Source organism: Varroa jacobsoni, unplaced genomic scaffold (assembly GCF_002532875.2).
Source record: "Varroa jacobsoni isolate VJ856 unplaced genomic scaffold, vjacob_1.0 scaffold_1053, whole genome shotgun sequence".
In the NCBI taxonomy this organism is placed as follows: Eukaryota; Metazoa; Arthropoda; class Arachnida; order Mesostigmata; family Varroidae; genus Varroa; species Varroa jacobsoni.
In genome coordinates, this window is record NW_019213955.1 from 13,220 (window position 1) to 39,086 (window position 25,867).

Here is a 25,867-nt window from a genome sequence, read left to right on the forward strand (position 1 = left end):
AGAATTCGAGTTACTACAGAGGTACTACTACAACTACTTTATTGTTCTACTTTATATAAACACTGCCTATTTCCTTAAGACACGCAAGCATCATAAAACCAGATAGTCATAGCTATAGTTCATTATCTAAAGCTTCTTAATGGCCGGACTTTTATCCCGCTGAACGGTCGGCTGGTTGCTCGTCGCCTTGACCTTTTCTACCCCGTCTCTCTCTTTCTCCCTCCCTTCCTTTCTCTTCAATTCATAACAAAAATAAACTCATCAGCTAAAAAGCCTCATGAGATTTCAACTCTAGCCTCTTCGTGCCATTCTTTCCCTTGTACCCTCAAAGTACCTGCGTTATCACCCTGTTTTAGCGTATCGTCTCGTGGGAAAGGCGCTAGCTGAGTTGCTTCGTTTGTGCATCGAAAAAAAAATAATGAGGCGGAGATGGAACCGGCGTCTGCTCCGTGCTCTTGGCGAGGTTGCAGCCGGCAACCTGACGAGCGCAAACCTGCCGGTCTCTTGGCTCGGATGGACCCTGTGCCATGATAGAGTCTAGTGGGAGCATGGCTTGCAGCAGCTCTAAGCTTGTGGCAAGTAAGCTCAAGGTCACGACGTAAGGCAAACCGAAGGGAGGTTAAATGCAGCGAGCTTAACCGGGCCAGGCTAAATCGAATCGAGGGTAACTAATGCACGTAAGCCACCGAAACGCAGGTTGCTGCACGCAGGGAATATTAGGTCGGTTGATCGCATCGATTGTGGACGAGCGCTTAGATGGTAGTTACGAGGTGAACGGAGGGACCTAAAACCTGCGGCGTTAGCGTTCGAACTCACGATGTGAGATTCACTGAGAACTGTATTCATAGCTAGCAGACCGTACGGCATAGATTAACTTGCAGGTGTTGGAGGAAGTAGAATCACTCGTTCTCAGTTTTCGAATCTAAATACGTAAGTATCATAATGCTGATCATATACAAAGACAGAAATCGTCACGTGTGCTAGTGATATTCGGGTGCTTGCGTGTATCGATATGAAACAAAACTTAGTTCATTCGGAACATTATATAGTCTATGTGATTACTAGCGCTAGTTAATTTCTGTGCTCGCCGAATGTGTTTGAAGTTATCGATAGAGTTACTCCAATAAGACGATCCGCCCTTACTGCTTGCGTTTTATTCTATGTACGATATGTTTTACGCAGACGACAATAAAGACATATGGTCTGATCGAGGAACTTCACATGGTACGAGATAGACATGAAGGCAGACCTGTTCCACGGTATCACAAGCATATGTTCTATATGTAGAGGGAGTTCCAACGTCCAGGGCGAGTTCGTTTGCACTGAGAAAACATCGGATACGTTTACCTTTTCCTTTGATTCTGTCTTCATGCTGTGCCATTCTAGTGTATGTATAATCTCGGCTGAAGGGCCCTTTAAAATTATGGAAAATGGTTAATGACGATCATAGCAAACCGCAAGGTGAGATCTAGCGGTCACATTTTCTTGGGCTGGGGCGGACGTTTTTATCATCGTCCTCGTATTTTTTAAGCCTCGATTTGCTAATGTAGCCGTTTACGTCAAACTGAGGTTCACCAAATAACTGTTAATCACATGAGTACTTGGGCACCTAGCTGAATTCTATCGTTGAACGCTCCTACAAATGTAATACACAATTATTGTCGACCGCTCCATCCAACGGTCCAATTGGGACCGAGTTAGCATATGTGGTTCATGTGGTCTGCGATCGAAGGTGTGCAGGTTGAGCAGACTCATAACGGACAATCGAACACCCTATATAGGTAAAAAAGACTGTCGTAACCGAGAGGTCGTCGAGATCGAACGACCGGCAACATATATCATCATTTTTGCCATTCGTTCAAACGCGTAATCCAATACCCTTGTACGGTAGACTGCCGTGTAAAAAGGCTGTACAACTTTCTTCTGTTTCAGTCTTAGAAGGATAAAGAATTGCCTACCTCCGCCAATGATGTTTGACGGGCAACAAGGTGCTTTCGTAAGAGTTCGTTCCGCAAAGTCGGTGCGGAACTTGATAGACAGGTAGCGTGATCATGAGTTCCGGTTCTGTAAACCCACATCCGTGTATAATGCCGCTCGTGGTGTTGTCGGTTTGATCGCTTTCTGTGTGCGATAATCATCTGGGCCTCTGGGCATGGGCAAGACAGCATACTGTGGCAGTTAGCTAAATATTTTTTAAAGGTTTCGTTTTTTGTTGAGTTGTACCTTTTTCTTAGATGTCTTGTTTGACAAGTATCGAAGATTACTAAATGCTATATATTGTATTTGCTCTTTAGCCACATAAAGCAGACAGCCTTTTTCATGTTAGATACTGACGTGCCTATGTTCGTAGCTGAGGGATGAAGTACGCATTGATACGCAAGTGGTTGAGAACTAATATATTATGCCGATTTGAAAATTATGAAACAGATATATATGATAGTGGTAAAGTGAAATAAGTGCAACAGAATATTAGACTTACTACGTTAAAACATTTCTTTTGTTTTTGTTTTTTACCTAACAAAAAACACAGTGATTTGTGCAAATTCTAGTAAGAAAAAAATGTGTCATGTATGTCTTACTACTTTCTACGACTCTATCCAATCTCTCGATCAACTGACGCATTATTCTTGTAAAAAACTCGTCCAGCCGAATTCTAAGATTCATTTGACTGTCAAGCGTCAAATCCCGACTTTTATTCGCCAATTATACGAAAGGGTGATAATTTGCGGTAGCGAGGTCTGGAGGATATAATACGTTCAAAATAATCTCGCACTCAAGCTTCTGCAAGACAGCTTTCACGATTGTTGTCATTACCGTTTCTATTGGGCCGTTTCTCTTGTATAATGTCGTTTACTCTACGCAACTAGGCCATACACAAATCCTTGTTAGCCGTCTTCTCAAGTTATTTCTAGCGTATGGGACCTTTGCCCCACCAAACGCAAATTATCATTTTTTTTTAGATGGAGACGTGGCTTAACTCTGGCTTTAGCTGCATCTTCTCTCTTTTGTGTGGACGTGGAGATACCACTCCTTATCACCGGTGACAGCTCTGTGCAGAAACATATCATGCAGACTGCGTGTTTCCCCGTGCTAAGCAAGATATTGAGGGTCATTGAAAATTCTCGTTTTTTTGTGCGCTTTACTCAGTCTATAGGATTCTAAGGCTCAAAATTTCTGATAAAATTGCATACATTCAAGATGCCTAATAATAATCTGGTGTTCATTTTTTGGGTCAATTAGACACTTGTTTACCGTATGGGGCCCTTATCGACCTCGACCGAAATGGGGTCCATTTTTCGCGCCTAGCAATCCAACTTTCAACTTAACAAACACCTAGTAATTCTCCCAGTTATACAGCTCGCATTGTACATGCCACAGATATTCAAGTTACTTCAGCATATGTGGACGTCAGTAAAAAGCAAAATGAAGTAGGTGTTAAGGAATTTTTGTTTAAATAAAAGGGTTATGAGGTAGGTATATTGTATAATTTTTGTCCGGGTGAGCTCGTGGAACATACATGAATTGGATTAGTTATACAAGTGGTAAAAAGGACGGACCAGAGTCGGCGAGTTCATCTATTTGTATCTAGGAGCTGACTAAATATATGACTGCTACAACATAATACTACACGTCACGGAGTAGCTTGAATCAACCAAGAATTCATTCAGTTATGTTACCACATCCAATACTTATCCATTGTACTGTGGCTTCAATTCAATGGTTTCGCATAACGCAGATCTGCTTTTTTGTCTCCGGGTGACATACAACTTAACATATATATACTTGGCTACCTTACTTCTTCTTGACCATGAAACTGTCTTTTAACTAATTAAACTAATATTTTTCCTGTAGAAACAGCACTAATAATAACATTGATATGAACAGAAATGCTACGGGTCTTGCGTACATACAGTTCTCCCAGGTTGCCCGCTATAAGCAATCATGAACAGCCTCATAATTATGGTATCAATGCCTACTAACCACTATTAAGCTTGCGAACCTCATGAATTAGAGGGCTTTATGAAACCTCTCGGTTCCTATTTATGCCACGTATCAAGTAAAACACCTTTCTTTTCAAATTATGCTAACGCCTTTGTCACAGGTCGCCAATTTGGGTCAAGTATTTTTTTTCCCCACTTCGTAAGCTTTGGTATCGTGGTTTGAAAAATGAGATTCCTTGAACAATTCCACCAATATATAACTGCCTCCGCTTCGGTGTAGGCTTACCAGTAATTTTCACCATTTTTGTTTGACTTTTTTTCTTTGTTGGACAAGTGTGTTCGACCCTGCACGTTCTATACCCTCTGTAGGCTGTACAAGTGGCGGCGTAACACGTGGTCGCTATAAACATTTCTGTTGCATCCGACGAACAAAGCGAATTAAATATCATTCCGTTTGCTGTGACGGCGTAAGAAACTGCGGGCTTTTCAGTTTTGTGATTTAGGCAACGGTGAAACTCTAATTTCGATTGGGCGCGACGGTTCCTATCGTAGGTTCTTTTTGTCTTGACTAAGGTCCATATAGCCCGTAACGGTTCAGTGAGCACACAACGAGTAGGGGGGCGATAAATTTTAAATGATTCACTATCTGACTTACGCAAGTCAAGCTGAGAGAGGATATGACAACAGACAGCGTTGTGAGAGCAATTAGTGTTTCAATTCATAGTGGTATCGACGCCACTGTATAGTCCTAGCCATGATATAATGTTATCATAAACCACAGCGGTCGTGTATATACACGTCTAATGCTCTGGCAAATTCATATTCACGCGTCTACATTTTCATGCATCTGTTATTGCCGATAATGATAGAGCCTGAAAAGCGTTGCTTTACTCTGAGATCTAACGTACAACTTTCGCGTTATCAGCTCGACACCAAACCGCTGAATTAGTGGGCTGTTTGCTAGGTACAGTCATGGCTAATATGGGATCCATAGTATGTTACAGCTTAATGATACAGCTTATCTAGCGGTCATACACTGAAAAGTTTCAAATTGGTCCTATACTAATCAATATAAGCATAATTAGTACTATTTTTTTTTTAAAGATGTGACATTTATATCACACGAACTAATATTTAGTGTTTTTCGTCTGGTATCTATACCGTTAGACAATGCCTCGCACAGCTGGCTTCTCGTACGAAATGCTTACAACCAAATATGTCAACGCCTTAATCCAAACGTAAACTGCCACGTGTTCCCGTAAGGACAAAAAGGATTAATATATTGCAGCAGGTGCGAAATGGCTTATTCTAACCTGTTTATGGTCGGTTCTCGAAACGTTACTAATACATAAATAAGTAATAGTTACATGCGCAAAGAATGAGCTCACTTACGCAACATTTATTCGCAATGTATTCTATGCTTTCTACTGTAATAATGCCTTCGCTGGGCTTTCTACTTGTCTTACCCATTTTTTGACCATGTCAGAACTTTCACTGATAATTGCTATTTGGATAAGAACAACTTTCTAGCATAGCAACTCTGTGATGAAAGCTATATCAAAATTATACCACAGATTTGAACTTACCTCATTTTTGCGATGCAGTTCCGAGTAATTCTATACTTAAAATTCTTCTGTCGTTCTTCCGATTCGAGGGAATGCGTTAACGCTAATTATCGGTGACCTACAATATAATTAATTGAAAAAAGGTTTTCGCACTGCTTCCACCATCGACGTAGTTTAGGTCCCTCTACTGATATTTATAGGATTATGCGTGCGTTCTTATAACAGAGGTCTTGCTCCTTGAATTAGGGATCACATATATTTGTGCACCAGTACCTACAAGACTGAGTCTGTTCGCAAGAGTGGTAACACGTACACTTCTAAGAGATGATACGGGATCTCTTTGTTTCCTGATTGGACTCCCGCTTACTGAAATTCTATTTCGTTCTTGAAGGACTTTGATGTACTTTGTTGTTTATACAGAGGCGATCCGCGTTCAATATTAGCAAATATCTATGTTGGTAATCTGACGTATCGTCGATATATGTATCGCAGCACGCAGCTGTGTTCCAGACTCAAGCGTTGTTCAGTAAAATAATGGTGGCCCACGCAGGGATCGAACCTACGACCTTCGCGTTATTAGCACGACGCTCTAACCAACTGAGCTAGTAGGCCCATAGTGCTCGTGACTTCTGATGTAATAGCACAGAGTATAGCAAACAATGCCAGACTACCGTCGATTGTCTTTAGGTATCATAGCACGCGGCTATGTTTCAGGCTCCTCAAACGTTGTTCAAAAAAAAACTTTTGGCCCACGCAGGGATCGAACCTACGACCTTCGCGTTATTAGCACGACGCTCTAACCAACTGAGCTAGTAGGCCCATAGTGCTCGTGACTTCTGATGTAATACCACAGAGTATAGCAAACAATGCCAGACTACCGTCGATTGTCTTTATGTATCATAGCACGCAGCTATGTTTCAGGCTCCTCGAACGTTGTTCAAAAAAAAACTTTTGGCCCACGCAGGGATCGAACCTACGACCTTCGCGTTATTAGCACGACGCTCTAACCAACTGAGCTAGTAGGCCCATAGTGCTCGTGACATCTGATGTAATAGCACAGAGTATAGCAAACAATGCCAGACTACCGTCGATTGTCTTTATGTATCATAGCACGCAGCTATGTTTCAGGCTCCTCGAACGTTGTTCAAAAAAAACTTTTGGCCCACGCAGGGATCGAACCTACGACCTTCGCGTTATTAGCACGACGCTCTAACCAACTGAGCTAGTAGGCCCATAGTGCTCGTGACTTCTGATGTAATAGCACAGAGTATAGTAAACAATGCCAGACTACCGTCGATTGTCTTTATGTATCATAGCACGCAGCTATGTTTCAGGCTCCTCAAACGTTGTTCAAAAAAAAACTTTTGGCCCACGCAGGGATCGAACCTACGACCTTCGCGTTATTAGCACGACACTCTAACTAACTGAACTAGTAGGCCCACAGCGCTTGTCACTTCTGATGTAATAGTACAGAATATAGAAAACAACGCCATACTACCGTTGATTGCCTTCATGTATCATAGCACGCAGCTATGTTTGAGGCTTCTCAAACGTTGTTCAAAAAACTACTGGCCCACGCAGGGATCGAACCTACGACCTTCGCGTTATTAGCACGACGCTCTAACCAACTGAGCTAGTAGGCCCATGGTGCATGATATATGTGATAGCATTGAATATGGCAAATAGTGCCGAACTATCGTCGATTGTCTTGATGCAACATAACACGCAGCTATGTCTTAGACTCCTCAAACGTTATTCAAAAAAGTCGGCCCATCAGGGATCGAACCTACGACCTTCGCGTTATTAGCACGACGCTCTAACCGACTGAGCTAGTGGGCCGATAGCGTGTCTTACTTACGAAGTAATAGCATAGAATATAGCTAACACTAACAGATTATCGTCAATTATTTACACGTGTATCGCAGGACGGAGCCATCCTTCAGCCTCGCCAAACATTGTTTAACAAAACAGGGTTGGCCCATGCAGGGATCGAACCTACGACCTTCGCGTTATTAGCACGACGCTCTAACCGACTGAGCTAATAGGCCCGATGTAATGGGTACGCGAAGCATACAACCTAGTTAACACTATCAGACATGGATGTTTCACAGAAAAGAGCAGAACGTTGTTAGTTTTTTCAAATAGGACTAATATGTATAATCACATCCATTTTCATTTTCGCATATACATGCAGCGCAAGTAAAAATGATAAATAAAACTCGAGTCAAATAGCGCTGTATAATATCTTCTATACATGTAAATATAGCCATTTAGGTACCATTTGTGCTGATCTGATTAAAGAATGATTATATTAAAAAAATCTCGTTCAAAATTTCGCCAACGTGTTTTGAATTGCCTATTGTTGGTTAGAAAAAAAACTTTACGGGCAATCTTACCACATTAAAAGCCATAAGAGTGAATGGACCGTCAAGTCAGCGTCGGTGTTATTAGCAACAAAATGCGTCAATGTAAGAAACGGAGAACAACCAAAGCGTTTTTATGACCGTTGTCTGAATCGAAACTCTTTTTGCGAAATGAGAAAATTCCGTTCAAGCCGAAGGTGCCTATCTCAGTTCCCCATTTGTTTTAGATGCTCGTAAGTTTTCTTTATTGTCAGAATCTTAACTATACGAAACCTTCGACAGTCAATCTAATCCGATAGCAAAGTTACTTTTGGTCACCGAGTCGAAGGCGCTCCGCCCTTTCTTGACCGAAAATCTACTTCACCGTAGATTACGTTAGATTACGGTAGATTAGATTTGTTGTAATTTTTGTGTGATGAATATGACGCCACGCGACTCGTTGTCTATTAAAAGTGCTTTATTAGAATAGGTTATTTGGAAGTGATCAATAAATTAAGCATCGGTTTAATTGGGAGAATGCTACAAGAAATATGCGATCATATATATATTCGGGTCCGTCTACATGCAGTAGGCGTATTTTAGCTTGTCGGTATTGAAGTATTGTATCTACTTAAACGTGCCTTCTAGCGTGCTGAGAATTAATTGTATGTAATGATGCGCTTTCAAAATAGTTAGTTACACAATATTAACGTCATCTCCATCGAGTCCAAGTGCGCTCAGCTTACGGTAAGCGAGAGTCTAGGATCGGAAGTTATGAGGCATTCCGAACCACAAAGCACCAAAAACCTATTTTAAACTTATTTTATTCTATTAAGCAGACATAGCTTTTCTAGCTGGATTTAGCCGACTGTCACCGGCCGGAGGCCATCATGGTGACGGAGAAGCACATGGAAAATGTAAGGTCCATCGAGGGATCCATAGGGTCTTGACGAACACCATGATAGTGGACACGTTCGAGTTCATAACGGAACTGACCGTCGTATAAGTCAGCACGAAGGTCACCATCATACGAGTCATCATAATAATGTTATCCACCTAAATCATCATGAGAATCACCGTAGTCTTGAGCATTACAGCCATTATCAAATAGCGACCATGCATCACATAAAGAAGGCGATTATTGCTTACGTTAGCAAGCCAGTTAGATGTGAGACGTATGAAAGGAAAGCCGTCTATTTGACTACGTATAAATCGATTATGGTTTGAAGAGGCGTCTCTTACAAAACAAAGGAAAAACACGATGAAATTCTGTTCATAAAGAAAGACATGACCATTTGACGTGGACGGTCGACTGATGAAATACCTACGTGTACGTGCAGTGTATCTAGTAATTGCTAGGGATTTCAATGCAAAATATTGAAAAATAGGCGTTTTTATAGTTCTTTTCTGTATATACTATGCGGATAAACTTTTTGAGTATTTGTATATTTGAAGAGAAGACATTGGATTGAATTTAGTTGTAAAAGGGATCCAGTGTTATAATGTAATAGCATTCTAGTTCATTCTAGCATTCTAGAATAGTGATTTGACGAGATAAAAGTAAAGCGAGTGATTCGCGGAAAGAAAAACGTATTACTAGCGTATTATTACAATTAGTGAAACAGGACCTGTTTGTTTGCTCCGAAGAATAATCTACATGGCTATATAAATGATTTTACGTCCTTAGTTTTGTACCTAATAATAAGACAGTACTATATATACAATGTGGAAAGTCGAGAAAATAGTTAAACACTCTATCGAACCGACGTTAGTGTTTAATTACTAGCATGGTGTAAGCTTCTGACATGTTTCTGACTCAACTGTAGTACTATAAAATGAAACTAATAAATAATATTATGTATATCAACTTTTTGTTAACATAATTATTTACAGCATTTCTGTACTTTTCACTTAAATAAAAGAGCTACACCAGCTTATTTCTAAACATGTTTATAAAACATGTTTAGAAATAAACAAGTTTCCTTCGTGACATTTCCAATGTAGTTTATGTCCCTTAAATCCTAAATTTTAATGAATTCCGATTCATTATTTATCTTCAAAAAAGCGGTTTGTTTCTGATAAACAAACAACGCGTGGTACCGGAAACCAGGGTACCCCGCGTAACAAACGGGAATAGAGACCAGCACCGAGTTAGTCTCGCAAACCTCATGCCAGCATTCACAAACACAATAAACATATGCAAAAGGGATATAGAAGTCCAATGATGAAAATGTACAATTGCAATAACAATGAGCATCGAGTTTCGTTACAACTTTTAAAAGGAACTTCTTATCTCCACGAAACCATTGACAGATCATTCTAAAGTTATAATATTAGCAAACTAATTTGCTTCTAACAAATTTCTATAAAGAATAACGTGGCGATGATGGACATACGTCTACGTCTACCCTGTCTGATCGTTTCTTAACGTTTTTCGTATGTAGCTATTCTATTAACTTGTGTCTGTTTTAAGAAATGAAGACTACAACAATGGGTCAATCAGCCGCTTCGCATTGTTCACAGTCAATCGAATCGATTCTATCTATATAACATACACTACAAAAAAACCATTGTAATGAATAAAAACAAATCATACAAACTTATAGCATAAGAGCAAGAAGAAGAAAATTAGGTTTCGTGTACACCAGGGTCCCCGCTTGTACAGCTGAGCCGTATAGAAGTTAGGTCCTCAGACATCTAGCTCCTATTACGCCAGTTCTCAGTTGCTCTATTACCAATTTCTCAATCTGTCACAAACGGAGTTCGATTCCCCAAGAGCAGTGTACATTTCGCCAAACTTGCATCTTCTACACATCTGCCAACAAAGTTATCCTCAAGATAGCTTCTTTAAAGAAAAACAAAATTAGATGCATTATTTCGTTAATTCTTGTACCTATCTTCTGATTACCAATAGAAAAAGTTGCATAAAATAAATAGAAAGATGTTTAATAAAGATTTTTTTCAAAATTATATATATATAGTTCCCTACGTCTTTTTAAATTATAAGACGAACGTATATAACGCCGTCATTGGGGGTCTTTAGTGTACAATTATTATCGTGGCACACAACACGGAAGAGAGCGGGGCTTTATTTCGGGACGGAGAGGTTTGATCTTGATGTTGCATCCTGAATGAATAGGAAGGGTAGAACAAGTTTTCGAATTTTTATCTGAAGGTCAATGTTGCTCCAAAGAACTAAAGCTACTACTGACACTAACGATTGAACCGGAAGCTCAGCGGCGAAAATCGCCAAGCTTAACTACTACAGTGCACTGGACTACACGAGACCACAGAGAAAAGTAAATTGTCCGAAGGCGAAGGTGCTTTTTATGATTATCTTTGAAAAAACAAAATGGGTTCGTAGATGACAGGCACGTATATTAGCCACTATGATTATAACCACTATTATTTTAGCCAAATCATGATAAACTCAATATGATAGGCTGATGGACAAACAAGATTCAATATTTAAATACTTTTTTTTAGTAGTATTGAAATAGCGGATTTTTTTAATAGCAGAAAATGCATGTTTTAGTTCTTCAGATATTTTTCAATAATCAAACATTCTCAGTTTCTACTATGTTATATTATTTTATATTCGAGGATATTTGCAAGGCTCTATCTATATCGATTCTCTGCCACCTAGAGATATCTCCGGCCCTTAAGATTCTTAGGACATTTTTACAGGAACGAGGTGCGACTTTAACTTTGTAGGGACGTATAAACATACGTACGGATTTGAAAGTATACAGTGGTTACTTCGTAGATCTTTATTGATGCTCGAACGTGGGTTGTGAGTCTTCTAGATAACCTGTTACAAACTATATCAAGAGTGTAAAGTATCATTTATGGTCATACTCACTCGAGTTTTACATGTTTCTTTTTCCTGCATCTGTCAGCGTGATCGGTGTAATAAGAATACCGGGGCTGCTAGCTAGGTAAAATATGGAACGCGCCATTTACCTCTAATTTACAACCTACACTGTATTCGTTATTGAGGGAAAGGAAAGCGTAAGCGGAATGCATCCTAACATATTTGTAACATTAGTAAGCATCAAAGGCGTATATGAATCGAAATTATCTATCTAAAGCATCAGCAACGAAGTCTCCAGTCATTTTTTTTACAATAGCAAATTATATCCCTCATGGACTCGGCCCTAATTTTTAGGTAAGTTCGTCTGGTTTCTAGCTCCGTTCATTTCTTCAGCGTTCTGCTAAAATCCAAGGCTGCCCTTATTTGTACAATTGTTCTGACCATTTTGCTGAACTATTTCCCCAGTTCAATAGAATAGGCTCAACAAATTTTCTTTCTAAATAGATTCGCTTTTTACTATGTTTTTAATTACTTCTTTTCGTATTTTGGTTTTTACTGTTCATTTGGTATTTTCACCGTAAACACGATTGTTACTTTATAAGAAAACGACAATTTCAGGTTTATTAAAGCTTTACAATTCAAATCATTGTACATTCTTAGCAGTTTTTAAGCATCTTTTGGATCACATGTACCCTCAGCCTTCTAGGCCGTCCACTGCTGTCCAGCCTGCTTGCTAAAGTCGAAGTAGGAATGATGGCTATCGCGTTGCACACTGCTACCTATTAACTTCAACTAATTATAGCAAGTAATACGTGAAATGAAAAAAAAATTGGCTATATAAAAGTATTCGATTGCTAATAATATTAATCGAACTAGTAGGGCTTTTTTAAATAATTGAAACGCTGCTGAGATAGTTTCCGTTCAAAAATATATCAGTTTAACGTACGCATCGGCAAACTTTACTCGTACGTTTCTGTTTGTAATAGGATATAAAAAGAAACCTACAAGATCGTTTTACGCGATCTTACTACGTTTTATTATTGTTTCACGCGAAATTACGCGACCAATCATTCCATCTATAAAATCCATAACTTTTTACGGATAAGCCTTCATAATTGGAGCAGTGAAGTTATTCGCCATTTTTCCTTGATTCATTCGATGACAGTTTTTATTAGCGGAGCCATCGATTTAAGCGTTCAGCTGAACAGTCCCCACTCCCAGTATGACCTAAGCGATGGGCTGACCTTCATTTTTGAAACTGTGGACTTAATAAAGCCTCGTTCAGTCTGTCCAATTCTTCTCTGTCTGAAAACAAGATTAATCTTCACGGTAGAGCCCTAGTCGCCACCTAAATTTTATCTTCCAAAGTTAGTAGTGATCAACTAAGAGTCGTCCACATTCTATTCAAATACAACCTTTTTTCCTTAGTTTGCGTTGGTATGTCTTATTGTTCCCGGCATTCCTTCAAGACCGTTAATTAAGGATCGCGGTGTTTCTATTCGAAGAGAGATCTGTCTGGATTTTTATAGGCACGAATGTATCTCAGACATTACTGATGGACGGATCACTAGCGTTAACGACAAGCACGTTTAATCTCGATCGTTTTTCCTTGAACACCTATAATTGAAACACAAAAAGTGTCCTAGGAGTATGCCGTGTATCTGAAATGCTCTCGCAATAGGAGCGGAAAACTGCTGCTCGGTAACTCGGAATAGTCGAACGTTATTTAGGTTTGGTTGCTTAACATTTCGTGCCTTCCTCTGCAACTTTACGGCAACGCTCTATGCGTTGTATTTATACTGTTTTACGTAGCTTTTATAATGTGAAATTTTCTATGGTTTCAGCTAGATCGTGTTAATCGAAATCGGTAAGCTCACTATGAAGAATCGGCTTTGATCAAAGCGTACCCTTTACAAAACTTGTTACTAAACGATGGTTGCCAATCTGGTTGTGCAAATGAATGCAACGCTGTTCTGCCTAGATAAAGCTGCAGATTGTATCGCGCCTTCATAATGTATAATAACACACAATTGTTATTGAACAGGTATGAACAGATATCTGATTTTCACACGGAAGTTTTGCTCTACTCTTCTGAAGACACTTTTCGATAGAGAAACAAACGTGTAGTGCTTAGTCATACGAAATATTTGCCTATTACATCATATGATACCAAATTTATATTAATGATTCTTTGTCACCACCTACGCAGAAAACACAGCGGCCGATGATTCTAAAACAAGCTAGGCATATTGTCTTTTTCCAATTATTTCCATAGCTAAAAAAAAAAAAAAAGAAACATTACGCTGTTAAATTAAGTTATTGTCAATTGGCATTCAGCTTCCCCTATCGTAAGTCGTAGCTGCACTGCGCCAATCCTGGTAAAAGTAGCGGTATCCGCAATAAAAACCCACATATGTCCCAAATGATCTTCTCCATGCCGTGTGATATGAATAGCCGTTATCAGTTATAACCGACCTGTGCGAAACTGATCGCTCCGCGTAGCTCATCGTCTCGTACGCTTTAATAGTATAAAGAGCACTGGATACTTTTTGGCGCCATGCTGTGGGCCCCTTGGCATGCGTCGAGACACGACGGTGACCGATATCGTCATGTTCGTCGTGATTCTTCACCTCATATTGTCCGTAGTCACCGCTCCAAGAACAAGCATACGCGTGCCACGATCGCGACAGGGTGTACCGCTTTTTTGATAGTTTATTTCCATGAGATCTTTCTCCGGCCGTCTGTTACAGAAAAACAAAACCAATTTATTCAAAATTGTCCTGGCGACTTCTCTTCGTTTGCCATAACTAATTGGCTAGCGGCGTTCCTATGGTTTGATTGACACTTTTCTACATGATGGTCAAAAGTAGTCTGCTATACAGAAAAATGTTCGCTTATACTGACCTCGACTGTGGCTCAAGTACCACACTTTACTTACGACCACCGGCAGAAGCCGGCCATGACTAAACTGCAAGGGGAGAATCAAAGAGTCCGAAGGTACCACCACGTTACCGTTACGCTACACTGTTACCTTCTAGTTGTATATCAAACGACGGTGTCTTATACCCTCATACAACAGAATAAGCTATCGTACGATATCCTTATCATGACAGTACTTATAGATTTATGTTTTCCTTCTTGCAGATAACGGTTTGTGCGATTATAGAGAAGGTCTTGCACATTATGCCGGATAACGCGGCAATAAAAATGTTTGGCACACGAATTCTTCAAAAATGTTCCTTCTACAAATTTATCATTTAATTTATTTATTTATTGCCTAAAATTTAACACATATTGTGGTTCAAGTTTTACTTGAAAGTTTTTTACATGACCATAAAATGCATACTTGACGTTTGTGTAACTTACAAAGGTACTGAATTTACTCAAGGCAAACAGAATAGACATGATGTCGCCGCAGAAAAAAAAAACTTGATTTCAGATAGTCTCTGTGCCACATCTCTCCGTAATTTCTTTAGCTCCCTCAGGTAGATGATGGCTATAGCAATGTAGATTTTCCATACTTTTACGTGCGCTGTATAATTATGAATTTATAGCCTACACAAAGGTTATTTGTATGCGTAAGCTTCAGTTCTCTAACCGTACTTTGAACAGTGTTGTGCTTGGAGATATCTAGAGAGAAGGGTAATGTTTAAGGTATATTAAGCAGAAAAACGATATTTTGATATATGTTAAATATACTCTTCTTTATAATTCAGGCATTGAAGCCAGTACTCTGGATGCTTCCTAACAGCTGAGTACTTATGAGCAATCTCGCTAAATGTGGAATGTTTAAATTGTAGGATGGGCTATCTATCGTACTCGTATACGTATGTTTTAAAAACATGGAAACAACCGAAACCATTCGGACTTTAATCTGGGGGGACAAAAGGCCTCGATCTAGGCCTTAATTGATCCATGGCTATGAAGTCCTGCGTTGTCGTCGACAAACCACGGATCACCTGTGAACTGCCAAACTGGACATCGCTGAGACGCTCCAAGTATTCAGGTTACCTGTTAGTCTCTTTTTTATAGCATAAACAATAAACGTTATCAATTACAACGCCTATAATATAAAACTTGAATTCAGTTTATTTCCGTCAAAAACGACTAACAGTAGTTATTACTATTGTAGTATTTTAGATTTAAACTAAGTCACACATATCATATAGTAGTATATGGTACCATAGCATAAAAATATAGAGATGTTATATGGGTGTATTTGTTCAATTCCATTCCTACTTGCCTGTGTTGCTACCTCAACGGATGTAAAAGGCTTTAAGCTGCTAATTCAAGTTTCACACATTGGCTTAATGGCCTACAGATGAAAGGTGTTCCCGTGGGTGGTATTGTTTCATTTAATATCAAATATGCTCTATAGTGTAATAAAAATAATCGCCAAATATCAAATTGAACCAGATTTAGTGTCTCCATTACGGCAGACGATACAAAATCAGTGTTCAAAAAAAGACGGCAATATTATTCATTTATCATTATTTACACGTTAATCTAAACGGTGTTTGCCGGTACAGAAAGGAACATAACGACACAGCTGGTGGCTACGCTGGTGCCAATGGTAGTGCCTTGCAGAGTAAGGACCGATACCAATTCCGAATGATTCCTTTTTTATCCAAATAGTATGAATAGCCTTGGTCAATCACAATAAGCTTGTGCGCCACTGGCTACTTCGCATAGCTCACAGTCTTTTATCACTTGGCTATATGCAACACTATGGACTTCCTGACGTGGCGCACCGTCACTTTGTCTTAGGTATTTTAAGACCTGATAGTGACCGATATCGTGATGATCCTCCATTTCATATCTGCCATGGGACCAAGCCAGTCACGCGAATCGCCTGTTCGAGCCACTTCAAAAACTAGCACCGAGGATACGCTTGCCTCAATCGCCATTGACTTCGAAATTTTTGTCCGTTCGTCCTCGTGTAATCTTTTTCCAACTTTTGACATCCGAAAAATATATCCAGCTCATCTAAGCTTCTTCTGAAAAGCTTCCTCGCTTTGTTGCCCAGTTGGTTGTATAGTTGTCGCCGGTCTGTAATCAGGACTCTCGAACGGTAGCTGTTGTACAGAGAAAGGCTTTTTTAGACAGACCACAGCCACTTTGTTAGTGACTCTCGCTGCCCATTGCCTGCTAGAGGAGGATGCGATGATATCCCAATGTATAAGCCATTCGGCAATGTTGTATGGAAATTCTCCCTTAAAATCTCCCCAAAAACCCAACTACGTATCCCTCTGTAGTCCAAACTTTCGAAGTGCTTCTATCCAGTTTGTTCTACTGACTTGCCCAAAGACGTTCCTATACCAGTAAAGATAATAATAGAGGACTTCGTTTTTCGTAGGTAAATTCTACGACAACCGGAAGTGCTTGTTTGCGGGACCTGTTTGGGCTCCCTTTACTTCTGCAAAAGGAGCAGCCATTTATCGTATATCTTCGCAGATGCAAATACCGCAGTTAATACTCTCTAATAATGCCTATTGGTATTAATTCATCATGGTACATGACCACTTTTGCCGACTGCCAAGTCCTGTTCTGCGACTTTCCCTTTGACATACGACTGAGAGTCATGCCAACTCATCGTCGGTGCAAACTTCGTTGTACGAGCCTAGGGTGCCTTTCGTTTGCCCACATTTGTTATATACATGGATTGGCGCGGTAGGTGATATCTGAAACATTCTCTGCGTCCACGCCTTTTCGTCACCACTCGCAATCTCATTACAGCCTCTAGAGAAGGCAGTTAGAATCTCGCGGTGAAAAATCTCTTGAAAAACCAGGGTTTTACTCATTCCAAAATAATGGCTTCAACTAAACCTTTAGATAACAAAGTTGTTGCATGGATATCTGTGTTTAAAAATGGTGCTTGTGCTAATATCTCACAGTCTTTCAAGTATTAGAGACGACCTATTTCCACCCGCATTGTACCTTAGAAGGCCCTACGAGTCAAAGTTTAGCATATGTCTGACGAATTTCCCTCTCGACATATATGACTTCGAATCGAAACAGATTTTGGTTAAGAGGGTCTGATTGTATCAGCGTAATAGCTAACCTCTTTTTTAAAAAAAATCGGCGATGGCGATACTCTTGAACGTTTAACGGTATAATTCATTGCATTCCCGTACGTTTAAATGATACGTTGATACAGATCACTGGCTCTATGGCGCTTTCCCATCTTGAATTATTTAGAATTTACAGCGTAGATCAGCCATTTTTCCCTTAGCAACCTGGCTTTTCAAAGAAAAATATAGCAAATAGGTAAAGATTGTGCCTAGTGGAAAAAAATCAACGCCTACTAACTTGGTTTCTGTTTACTGAAAACAATGGCGCTGGTAAAGCCCTGCGAGGATTTATGGAAATTCGCTACTCATGAGAACGAGTTGCTACGATCGCGAAAAATATTAATATGTTTCTAAATAATCCATCGACCCAGAGTTATAATGAACTTTGGTCGTTTATTTAGCCAATACGCAAGACACATTTGGCCAATTCTGTGAAATCGGACAAACGAAAACAAAAAGACAGTTAAACATAATTTTATTGCTATATATATATATATATATATATAGGTAAATCTTGCTTGTCTACCACTCAGCCAAGGGAATTTAATTAGTTCAGTATATGCTAACTCACTAACCACATCCGAACCGTACGAACTGTCAATTGCAAAGTAACATTCTCTGTTACGATCTGTTTTTCCGTCAAATGTCTATAAATTAGGAGTAAAAATCAAAGGCACTCTAATAGGCCAACAATATAATTTATTTCTCAGAGCTACACAATATATATATAAATAGGGGACAGAACCTTACGTTGTTAAGATTAGAAAATATAGATAGAAGCAAAAATATGTCATCCAGCTTCCTTTATCACTAGCCATGATGATAATCCTAGTGGTAATGATGACCATGGTGGAAACCGATATGAATCCTGAAGGGCTTAACAGAGGGGTGAGAATAACCGTGATCAATCACGACAGGCTTGTATGAGATCGTGTATACCGGCTGCTTTGTATAGGTAACGGTTTTGTACACCTTGCTAGTGTACGACACCACAGGTTCTGCGACGTGGTCCGTTGCCACATGATAGTAACCGTCGTGATGCTCAAGCTCGTGTCCGCTGTCATCACTGTGATAATCATGTAAGTCCCCTGCGTAGACCGCTCCGAGAGCTAAGACCAAGCACACGCCAATTCGGATGGCGGTGAAGTTCATGATTTTCGTTCGTTCGTTCGTTCGTTCGTTCGTCTTCGTGAGCTCTTGTTTCTCTCGATCGCTGAAATCAAGTAAAAATCTCTTAGACGATTTTAGTCTAAGAGATCAGCTGTAACAGTTCTGTGATTTTGCTTGTCTGGTCCTGGCTCTTTTGTACCCGATGCTCAAATATGGTCGGCATACAAAGAATAACCCACTGCGACTGAGTGGTACCCAGGAGCTCAAGCGCATTACTTTGCTAACGGCTTTCGCTGACTACCAAGCGTCAAAGGAGAGGGTGTGAAGGCGTATTGGCACGCATACGATATGTTATTATATAATATATTATAATACGACGGGATAATTGTATTTTCTATCTGCGATTCTACCATGAAATTTTACCAGCGTTACGCCTAGTTCCTATTTCTGGGTTGGTCACTATCAGTCTGGATTATTTTCCTTGTTTCTTGGCGTTGTTTATTGGTGTGTTATGATTTGTTGTGCTCTTATCATAGATAAATCGATAAGCTGACAGGTTTGTTGTTGTTGTTGTTGCTGCTTGTGTTGTTATCTGTTGTTCTTAATTTTACTGTCGGTTACAGCCTACTGAAAAATGGACCCATTAATGATTCTGTGTTTATTAAACATGCTAAATGGTGATTTCTATTGTTTGGCAGACTGGTGACGAACTGTTTGTATGGTAATGCGGTCAATAAACGATAGCCCACAGAAAAACGCTTGTAATGGTGTAATAAGGAAACATTACTTTGATAAGGGGGCATTACATAACGGTCATTCCAAACTACAGCGCCATAGAGAATGTAAGCTTTCCTTGTGGCAATGTCCGTGTGTATACGAACTTACTGTTAAATATCCCGCAGATGTTACTTGGTTAATGTGGGTTTCTTTGAGAAATTATTAATCAAGATATCATACATGTTTAAAGATGTCTTATACACGTAATTTAATAACGGGCAATACACGTTGTCGCAACTATATGAAAATTGATATATTTTGCTACAAGTAGCGTTCGCATGACTTCAAGTCGACCAAATCCAATGGAGTTATTCAGATTTTGTCTAAATTGATCTGTCTAAAAATATCTAAATTGATTGATTGAGAAATACATCCAATACGACCCAAACATCGATGAATATTCCAGGATCCATTCGATTATTTACAACGGCTAACCAGAGTAAAGAGCGTATCCTTATCGCAAAATTGTCATACTTAATTGGCAAACATATGGAATAAACTTTGATACCTTCAATGTAGTAGATCAGTAATGCAAGTCATTGTACTTCGTTTGAATTTTACTTAATCATTGTGGGTACAAGGCGAGAAGAGGACCATAGACGAGCTATTGCTCAAATTAATGTAAAAAATATTCGTAGAATTTAACGTATGGCTTTGAAAAATAGAAAGCAAAAGGCACGAGTATAGTAAACACGAATGATGATAGTCGCAAAGCTATCGGCATTACTTTTATTAGATGGTGTTTGAGATATCATTATTCGAGACCTTTTCCCCCTCCATAAACGGAAACACTGGACGCGGGGGACCGCGTATCGATTTCCCGACGGGAGGTCAATTTTCGTGCATTTTTGATATCTCGAATCGCAGTTGATTATTTTTTTATATGCTTAAAAAGTAAGATTTGACGTTCGGATCAACTAGGCTTTCTCTGGATGGATTTTATTATCTGCGATTCCGGTACCGGGAAGTGAACCGGAGCCGCATGTTCTAGCTAATAAACCATGCTGCACTAAAACCGATGTTCAGAACAGCAGAAGTATCGCGCCATACTGCTGTGCCTATTTAAACAATATCTGCCATACAGTTCTACTTGTTCAGCACTCATTTCTCAATCTTGTAGTAAAAATCCTCCTCCTCCTCAATTATATATTCATACGTACTCCTATACAACGACTATTATGATTCAGCTATCCCTTGATCCCTAATTAGTAAGAGGTAACAGGGGGGCATCTACAAAAGATTACCTTCATAATCCAGTTACTGCGAATTAAATTTTTAGACAATCGGCGCATACGCAAACGAGCATCGAGAGGGATATATTTTCAGAAAGTACCAATTGTCGTTACGAAAGTTGCTTTCACCTATCGAAATATATTGTCGTAGATATACATTAAGGGAAAGTTCGTTATAGTATTTGATTTGCAAGTTTACTACGCTAGACATAACGTCCTGTTCTAAATAAGTCTACATTTTGAGATGTTTTATTTCCTAGTAAACAACAATAACTGCTAGCCATGATCTATAGTGAAGTACACGTGCTTTATTAATACAATTTAAGCACAACTATAGTTCGCACGGTCACTTTTCCACGACTTCTCAAAGGATTTTTCTCTTTCTAGCCCAGGGATCTAGTTAATCTCCTTCTAGTGCAACAAACGCCTTGAAAGTGAACCTTCTATTATTTTCCTTAACTTTAAATCTCGCTACACAAAAACTACTCGCTACTAAAAAAAAAAATACAAATTATGCGAACCAATAAAATATTAATAATAACATCTATCTATATTTAATAGAATAAATAATTCACAATATTAATTTTCCATGTATTTATATGATTAAAGTAAGATTTGCAATTAATACTTTTAACGAAGCGCAGACTATTTATTGAAAAGCAAAATATGTAACGCATTTGCCGATTCTAGATTGTGCATCGGTGTTGAAGTTTTGGTCGAAATTGGTCATCAGTTTCATTTAGTATTCAAGGCAAAGATTCTGCCTCGTTCAGGTATAGCGTTCTACTGTTGGCCGCATGATCATTTTGGTCTCGATGCGAATGTTTCAAACCCAAACGCGAAATATGGCTGTTGCTGTGGGCATCATACAGGAATTCCGGTGCAAGTTTTTTTCCCTTGTTATGCAACGTGCATCCACTTAACGACAATGGAGGCGTCACAACTTCTATCTAGACGCACTGTAGCTAGATTTGGGGGGTTTCTAGCCAAAGTCATTGGGGTAGATCTTATCTGCCCAATTATGGTACGTAATAACTACTGGGATTCGTTTATATAGCAGTCCTAACAATAATATTATATAAACAAGTTGAGAAATGAATAACGATAACGACAAGATATCTCTATATGTAATTAAAATAGTGTGTATCAATCAATTCGCTTTTGCTGATACCAGTTAAAAGCTTCACAATGAGTCTCACAAATAAAAGTCTCAATGGTCGAAGATCGAATCACGTAAAACAGTCCGCGTCATATTTGTCAAGTTTGAGAACTTTGCCAAATGACCAAGAGAGGGCACCAAAGGGCATGACATTTATCATTATTTTTTCTGTATCTATAGCGTCTCGTATCGTTTAAGTTGCTGGGAACTTGCTTTCCAGCGAGAATGTATGTGTGCTGTTTGGCCAAATCATCCATTTCCACTCGTTGCCCCTTATCGCATCCATGGCAAGAAAGAAAATTCCAGAAATCTCTTCGAATCAAATGTTTATCTTTAATTCTTAATATTCGCCTTAAGGGCTTTGGTTGCTGATAGCTCAGAGTGATGACATAGGATGTGGAACAGCAGTTGTTAGTTGGCTAGATGATACGCGAGGCGATTGCAAGTTACTATCCGCAGTCCTGGTACTCGATTAAGGAAGGGGACGCTGACGCAAATGAGGCTCACCACCATAAGAGATTCTCAAACGATGGATGTCTTCCTGCATCTCGCACTAACGTTTACCGTTAGAATCTCAGAACTGACTCTTACTTTGTTGCCGTTTATCTACACACCAATAAAAGCCTATTCAACAATATCCGATGTGCGCTGTTGATATATATATATATATATATATTGATATGCACGATCGAAATACAGCAGATTGTCTACCTTACAAGTTTAATTTATCGCTACGGTTTTTTCCCAGCGAACGTTTCATACTGTTTTCTGTACACACTCAACTTTTGCTAAACCGTAGCTTTAACACACTTCACATCATAGTCCTAGTCGCCTACGATACCAATGCGAACCTAAAATCTGCAGAGGTAAGTTAGGTAGTGTGTGAATATGGTTACTCTCACAAGTCGCATTTTCATGCCCCGATAGTACGGCTTACATCTAATCTGTAGCGTTTTTTCAAACGCCGTTTTCGCTATGCTTGTCGTTGCCAGTATCTCGCGAGCACTGCTGTCGGGCTATACGCGGTCGTTATGATTACTCATTCCCATTTTCGGAACTGGCCTGTTTGCCTTTTTTTCGAATGGAAGGGTTTCCGCCGGCACGGACGATTTTTACGTCACGTACTGGCCGTATTTGTTGCCATCTTTTCGCAAAAAAAAGAAGCTGTTCTTGAAGTTTTCTTAAATCCTGTTGCAGGAATTTTATCTGAGTTGTACACATTAGCCAGCTAGTTGTTATTAGGACGTGAAAATCACATTTTCGACTCTCCTAATCTGTACAACGATTAAGCAAATTTTTTAGACATTTACGTCGGGAACGTTGCAACATCCGTAAAACGTTCGCCAGCTGCCCGAGGTAGGCGCCATTGAGGAATCTTTGAAGACTGAACTGCCTAAAAAAAGGACACGTATGTGTGCCTTTAGCGTCCTAGACCCACTTATAAGGTGTTCGCATGCTAAATCTAGGAGCACATCGCGTGGCTTAGGTTAGAAACCTAACGTAGACAAACCTTTGTTAGACGACAGGGGTTAACCGTTTGAAGTAAGCTCAACGGCAGTAGCATCGGTTGTGAAAGCTTGGCGCATCATTTTCAACCTTGTTTCATTCATACAATGCCAAATGTACTGCTTTCATCTGTATAGGGACCAATGAAGTTCTTACGTTCATGCTAATTCTTATTTTATGATGTCCTGTTATCAGGATCATTAGTGTGCTTGCTCGTTAGAAAGTTGCCTGTCTAATTGCTAGAAGTATGACTTTATATATATGTGCTATGTTAGTTAATGAAAGCCCGCTATTGGATGAAATATTTGTTCTGTGCGACCTCATCATCAGCTTGGCTTATCGAGTGTGAAGGCTGACACGCCAACAAACGATTACGGTGTTAAGAGCGAAAAGCTGTTAGCACTTATTAAGAGTTAAAGTTAACACTTACTCACTTTTCGTAGTTATTGCAAGACCGCTGAAAATTACTCAGAAAGACCGAAGCAAGCTTTTATAGGTTCATTCAATCTAGAAGCGCTTACTGCTATTAGAATGAAATAGGCTCACGCGGCTGCCATGGCCGATCTGATTCCACGTAGATTCAGGTACCCGGCAGAGAATTATTCTTGTCTCAGTGGTAGATCGTAGATATATACCATCTTATTTTTGTAATGAAATAAAGCTTTTCTAGTTAAGCCTTCGAAGCAAAAACTGCAACAAAAACTTTTTCTTTTCGTATCCGGTATTTCCAGATTGATTTTTCTCCTATCCAGTTAAGTTGAGCTGACATACAGGCAAGCTATAACCTAATTATTTATGTATAAGATGCAAATTTTGTCGCTAAACATAATATAGAAGTAACGAGAGGTAGAGCCAAATGGTCTGTTTAAACTTAAACGTTCTACGAATCACAAGTCTAGCTACTAAGAATACGGAAATGTTTTAGAAGATCTATAGGAAAAAGTGAGCCTGACCAGGATATATTACTATGCGTACTTTATCAGTGTTAACGTTTGTGTATTCTACCCTTACCCGAAGGTGTAAGTAGGTAGGTCCTGATTAGAAATCACCAAACGGGTTCTTATTGGGTTCAGCATGTAAATACCTGTAATCTATTCGCTTCCATATAGATTTGATGTCGTAACTTGGCTGAAATATATATATATATATAGTGTTGTACTGCAGCGAAAAAAAAAACTATAGTATCCAAAAAAAGCTGTACCAACCGTCATCGACATCCAGTCTTATGTAAGACAAATAGTATTCTTTCAAGTTATCTATCTTTATGTTGGAAATAAGAAATAATTACTCATATAATTACCAAACGAAAGTTTCATAATCTATAACAAACCTCTTCATACTATTCGAATATCTGTAAATCTTAGGTAGATTTAATAAAATTATATTCACAACAGAAATTTTATAGCTCTGCCTTGATGCATATTATTGGTACAGAAACTTGAAAATAGTCTAGATTTATACTAGAACGTGAAGGGTATTATGAACGAGATAACAGTGGGTCATCGACACGATATCATAGCACAGAAGCACTTTCTATGTTTCTGTTCATATAGGCCCCCTGGCAATTCGCTAGACCCAGCTCATGTAAAAAGCATTCATTTTGCAGTCTAATATACTAATGACTGAATGCGTCCGTCCGAGGTATAACTTGACTGTACGAACAAGCAATAAGTTTGTCTGGGTTAATATTTGAAGCGCGGCTAGATGTAGAAAGTTCTGTTCCACTTCATTCGAGATACCCTTTTTAACTATACGAAAAAAGCAACATATTTGTTATACGGAAGGTCACCTCTTCTGTCTGTATTATATAACGGACAGAAGAGCTGACATTTCGTTTACCTCGAGTAAAAAGATCGATTTAATTTAGCTTCTCAATCATTTACAAGCAGACGCATAACGACCTGCCAACGTTCCTTGTGTGGTCGTCGAACCGAATGGCGCTTGCGAGATCGATCGAACTGATGTGTGTAAGGATACTTTTATTACTTACTTAGGATACTTAGATACTTATAATACAGCATACGAATTTTCGAAAAAGAATACGTTCAGCGTTAATAATGAATGAAACCACTATTAACAAACATAGGCCCATCATCATTACAGTCTCGTCACGTCATGCCTGCCCGCCTAACACGCTACACGGAGAAGAAGAACGATAATTAGTAATACAAATCAACAAAGTACCGCTACGAATATTAACAACAGAATATTTCACAGCGTTTTTTTGCACGACTAAAATGCAAGGAAAATTTAGACAAGCACGCCATGTTTCACGCCGACTACTTCGTCGAATCATCTTTGCACCTTGGGCGCCGTGGACGTATCACAGCAATATTCAGATCAAAAATTG

At 39.3% G+C, this 25,867-nt stretch overlaps 8 non-coding genes across 8 annotated transcripts; all 8 read right to left on the reverse strand.

Moving 5' to 3' along the window:
• Positions 1 to 6,044: 6,044 nt before the first annotated feature.
• Positions 6,045 to 6,118, reverse strand: TRNAI-AAU (transfer RNA isoleucine (anticodon AAU)). Its single transcript has one exon. It is a non-coding gene; the product is annotated as a tRNA-Ile (tRNA).
• A 133-nt stretch (positions 6,119 to 6,251) lies between these two features.
• On the reverse strand, positions 6,252 to 6,325 carry TRNAI-AAU (transfer RNA isoleucine (anticodon AAU)). Its single transcript has one exon. It is a non-coding gene; the product is annotated as a tRNA-Ile (tRNA).
• A 133-nt stretch (positions 6,326 to 6,458) lies between these two features.
• Positions 6,459 to 6,532, reverse strand: TRNAI-AAU (transfer RNA isoleucine (anticodon AAU)). Its single transcript has one exon. It is a non-coding gene; the product is annotated as a tRNA-Ile (tRNA).
• A 132-nt stretch (positions 6,533 to 6,664) lies between these two features.
• On the reverse strand, positions 6,665 to 6,738 carry TRNAI-AAU (transfer RNA isoleucine (anticodon AAU)). The gene has a single exon. It is a non-coding gene; the product is annotated as a tRNA-Ile (tRNA).
• Positions 6,739 to 6,871: 133 nt separating this feature from the next.
• TRNAI-AAU (transfer RNA isoleucine (anticodon AAU)) lies at positions 6,872 to 6,945 on the reverse strand. The gene has a single exon. It is a non-coding gene; the product is annotated as a tRNA-Ile (tRNA).
• Positions 6,946 to 7,075: 130 nt separating this feature from the next.
• Positions 7,076 to 7,149, reverse strand: TRNAI-AAU (transfer RNA isoleucine (anticodon AAU)). The gene has a single exon. It is a non-coding gene; the product is annotated as a tRNA-Ile (tRNA).
• A 122-nt stretch (positions 7,150 to 7,271) lies between these two features.
• Positions 7,272 to 7,346, reverse strand: TRNAI-AAU (transfer RNA isoleucine (anticodon AAU)). Its single transcript has one exon. It is a non-coding gene; the product is annotated as a tRNA-Ile (tRNA).
• A 134-nt stretch (positions 7,347 to 7,480) lies between these two features.
• TRNAI-AAU (transfer RNA isoleucine (anticodon AAU)) lies at positions 7,481 to 7,554 on the reverse strand. The gene has a single exon. It is a non-coding gene; the product is annotated as a tRNA-Ile (tRNA).
• Positions 7,555 to 25,867: the final 18,313 nt, after the last annotated feature.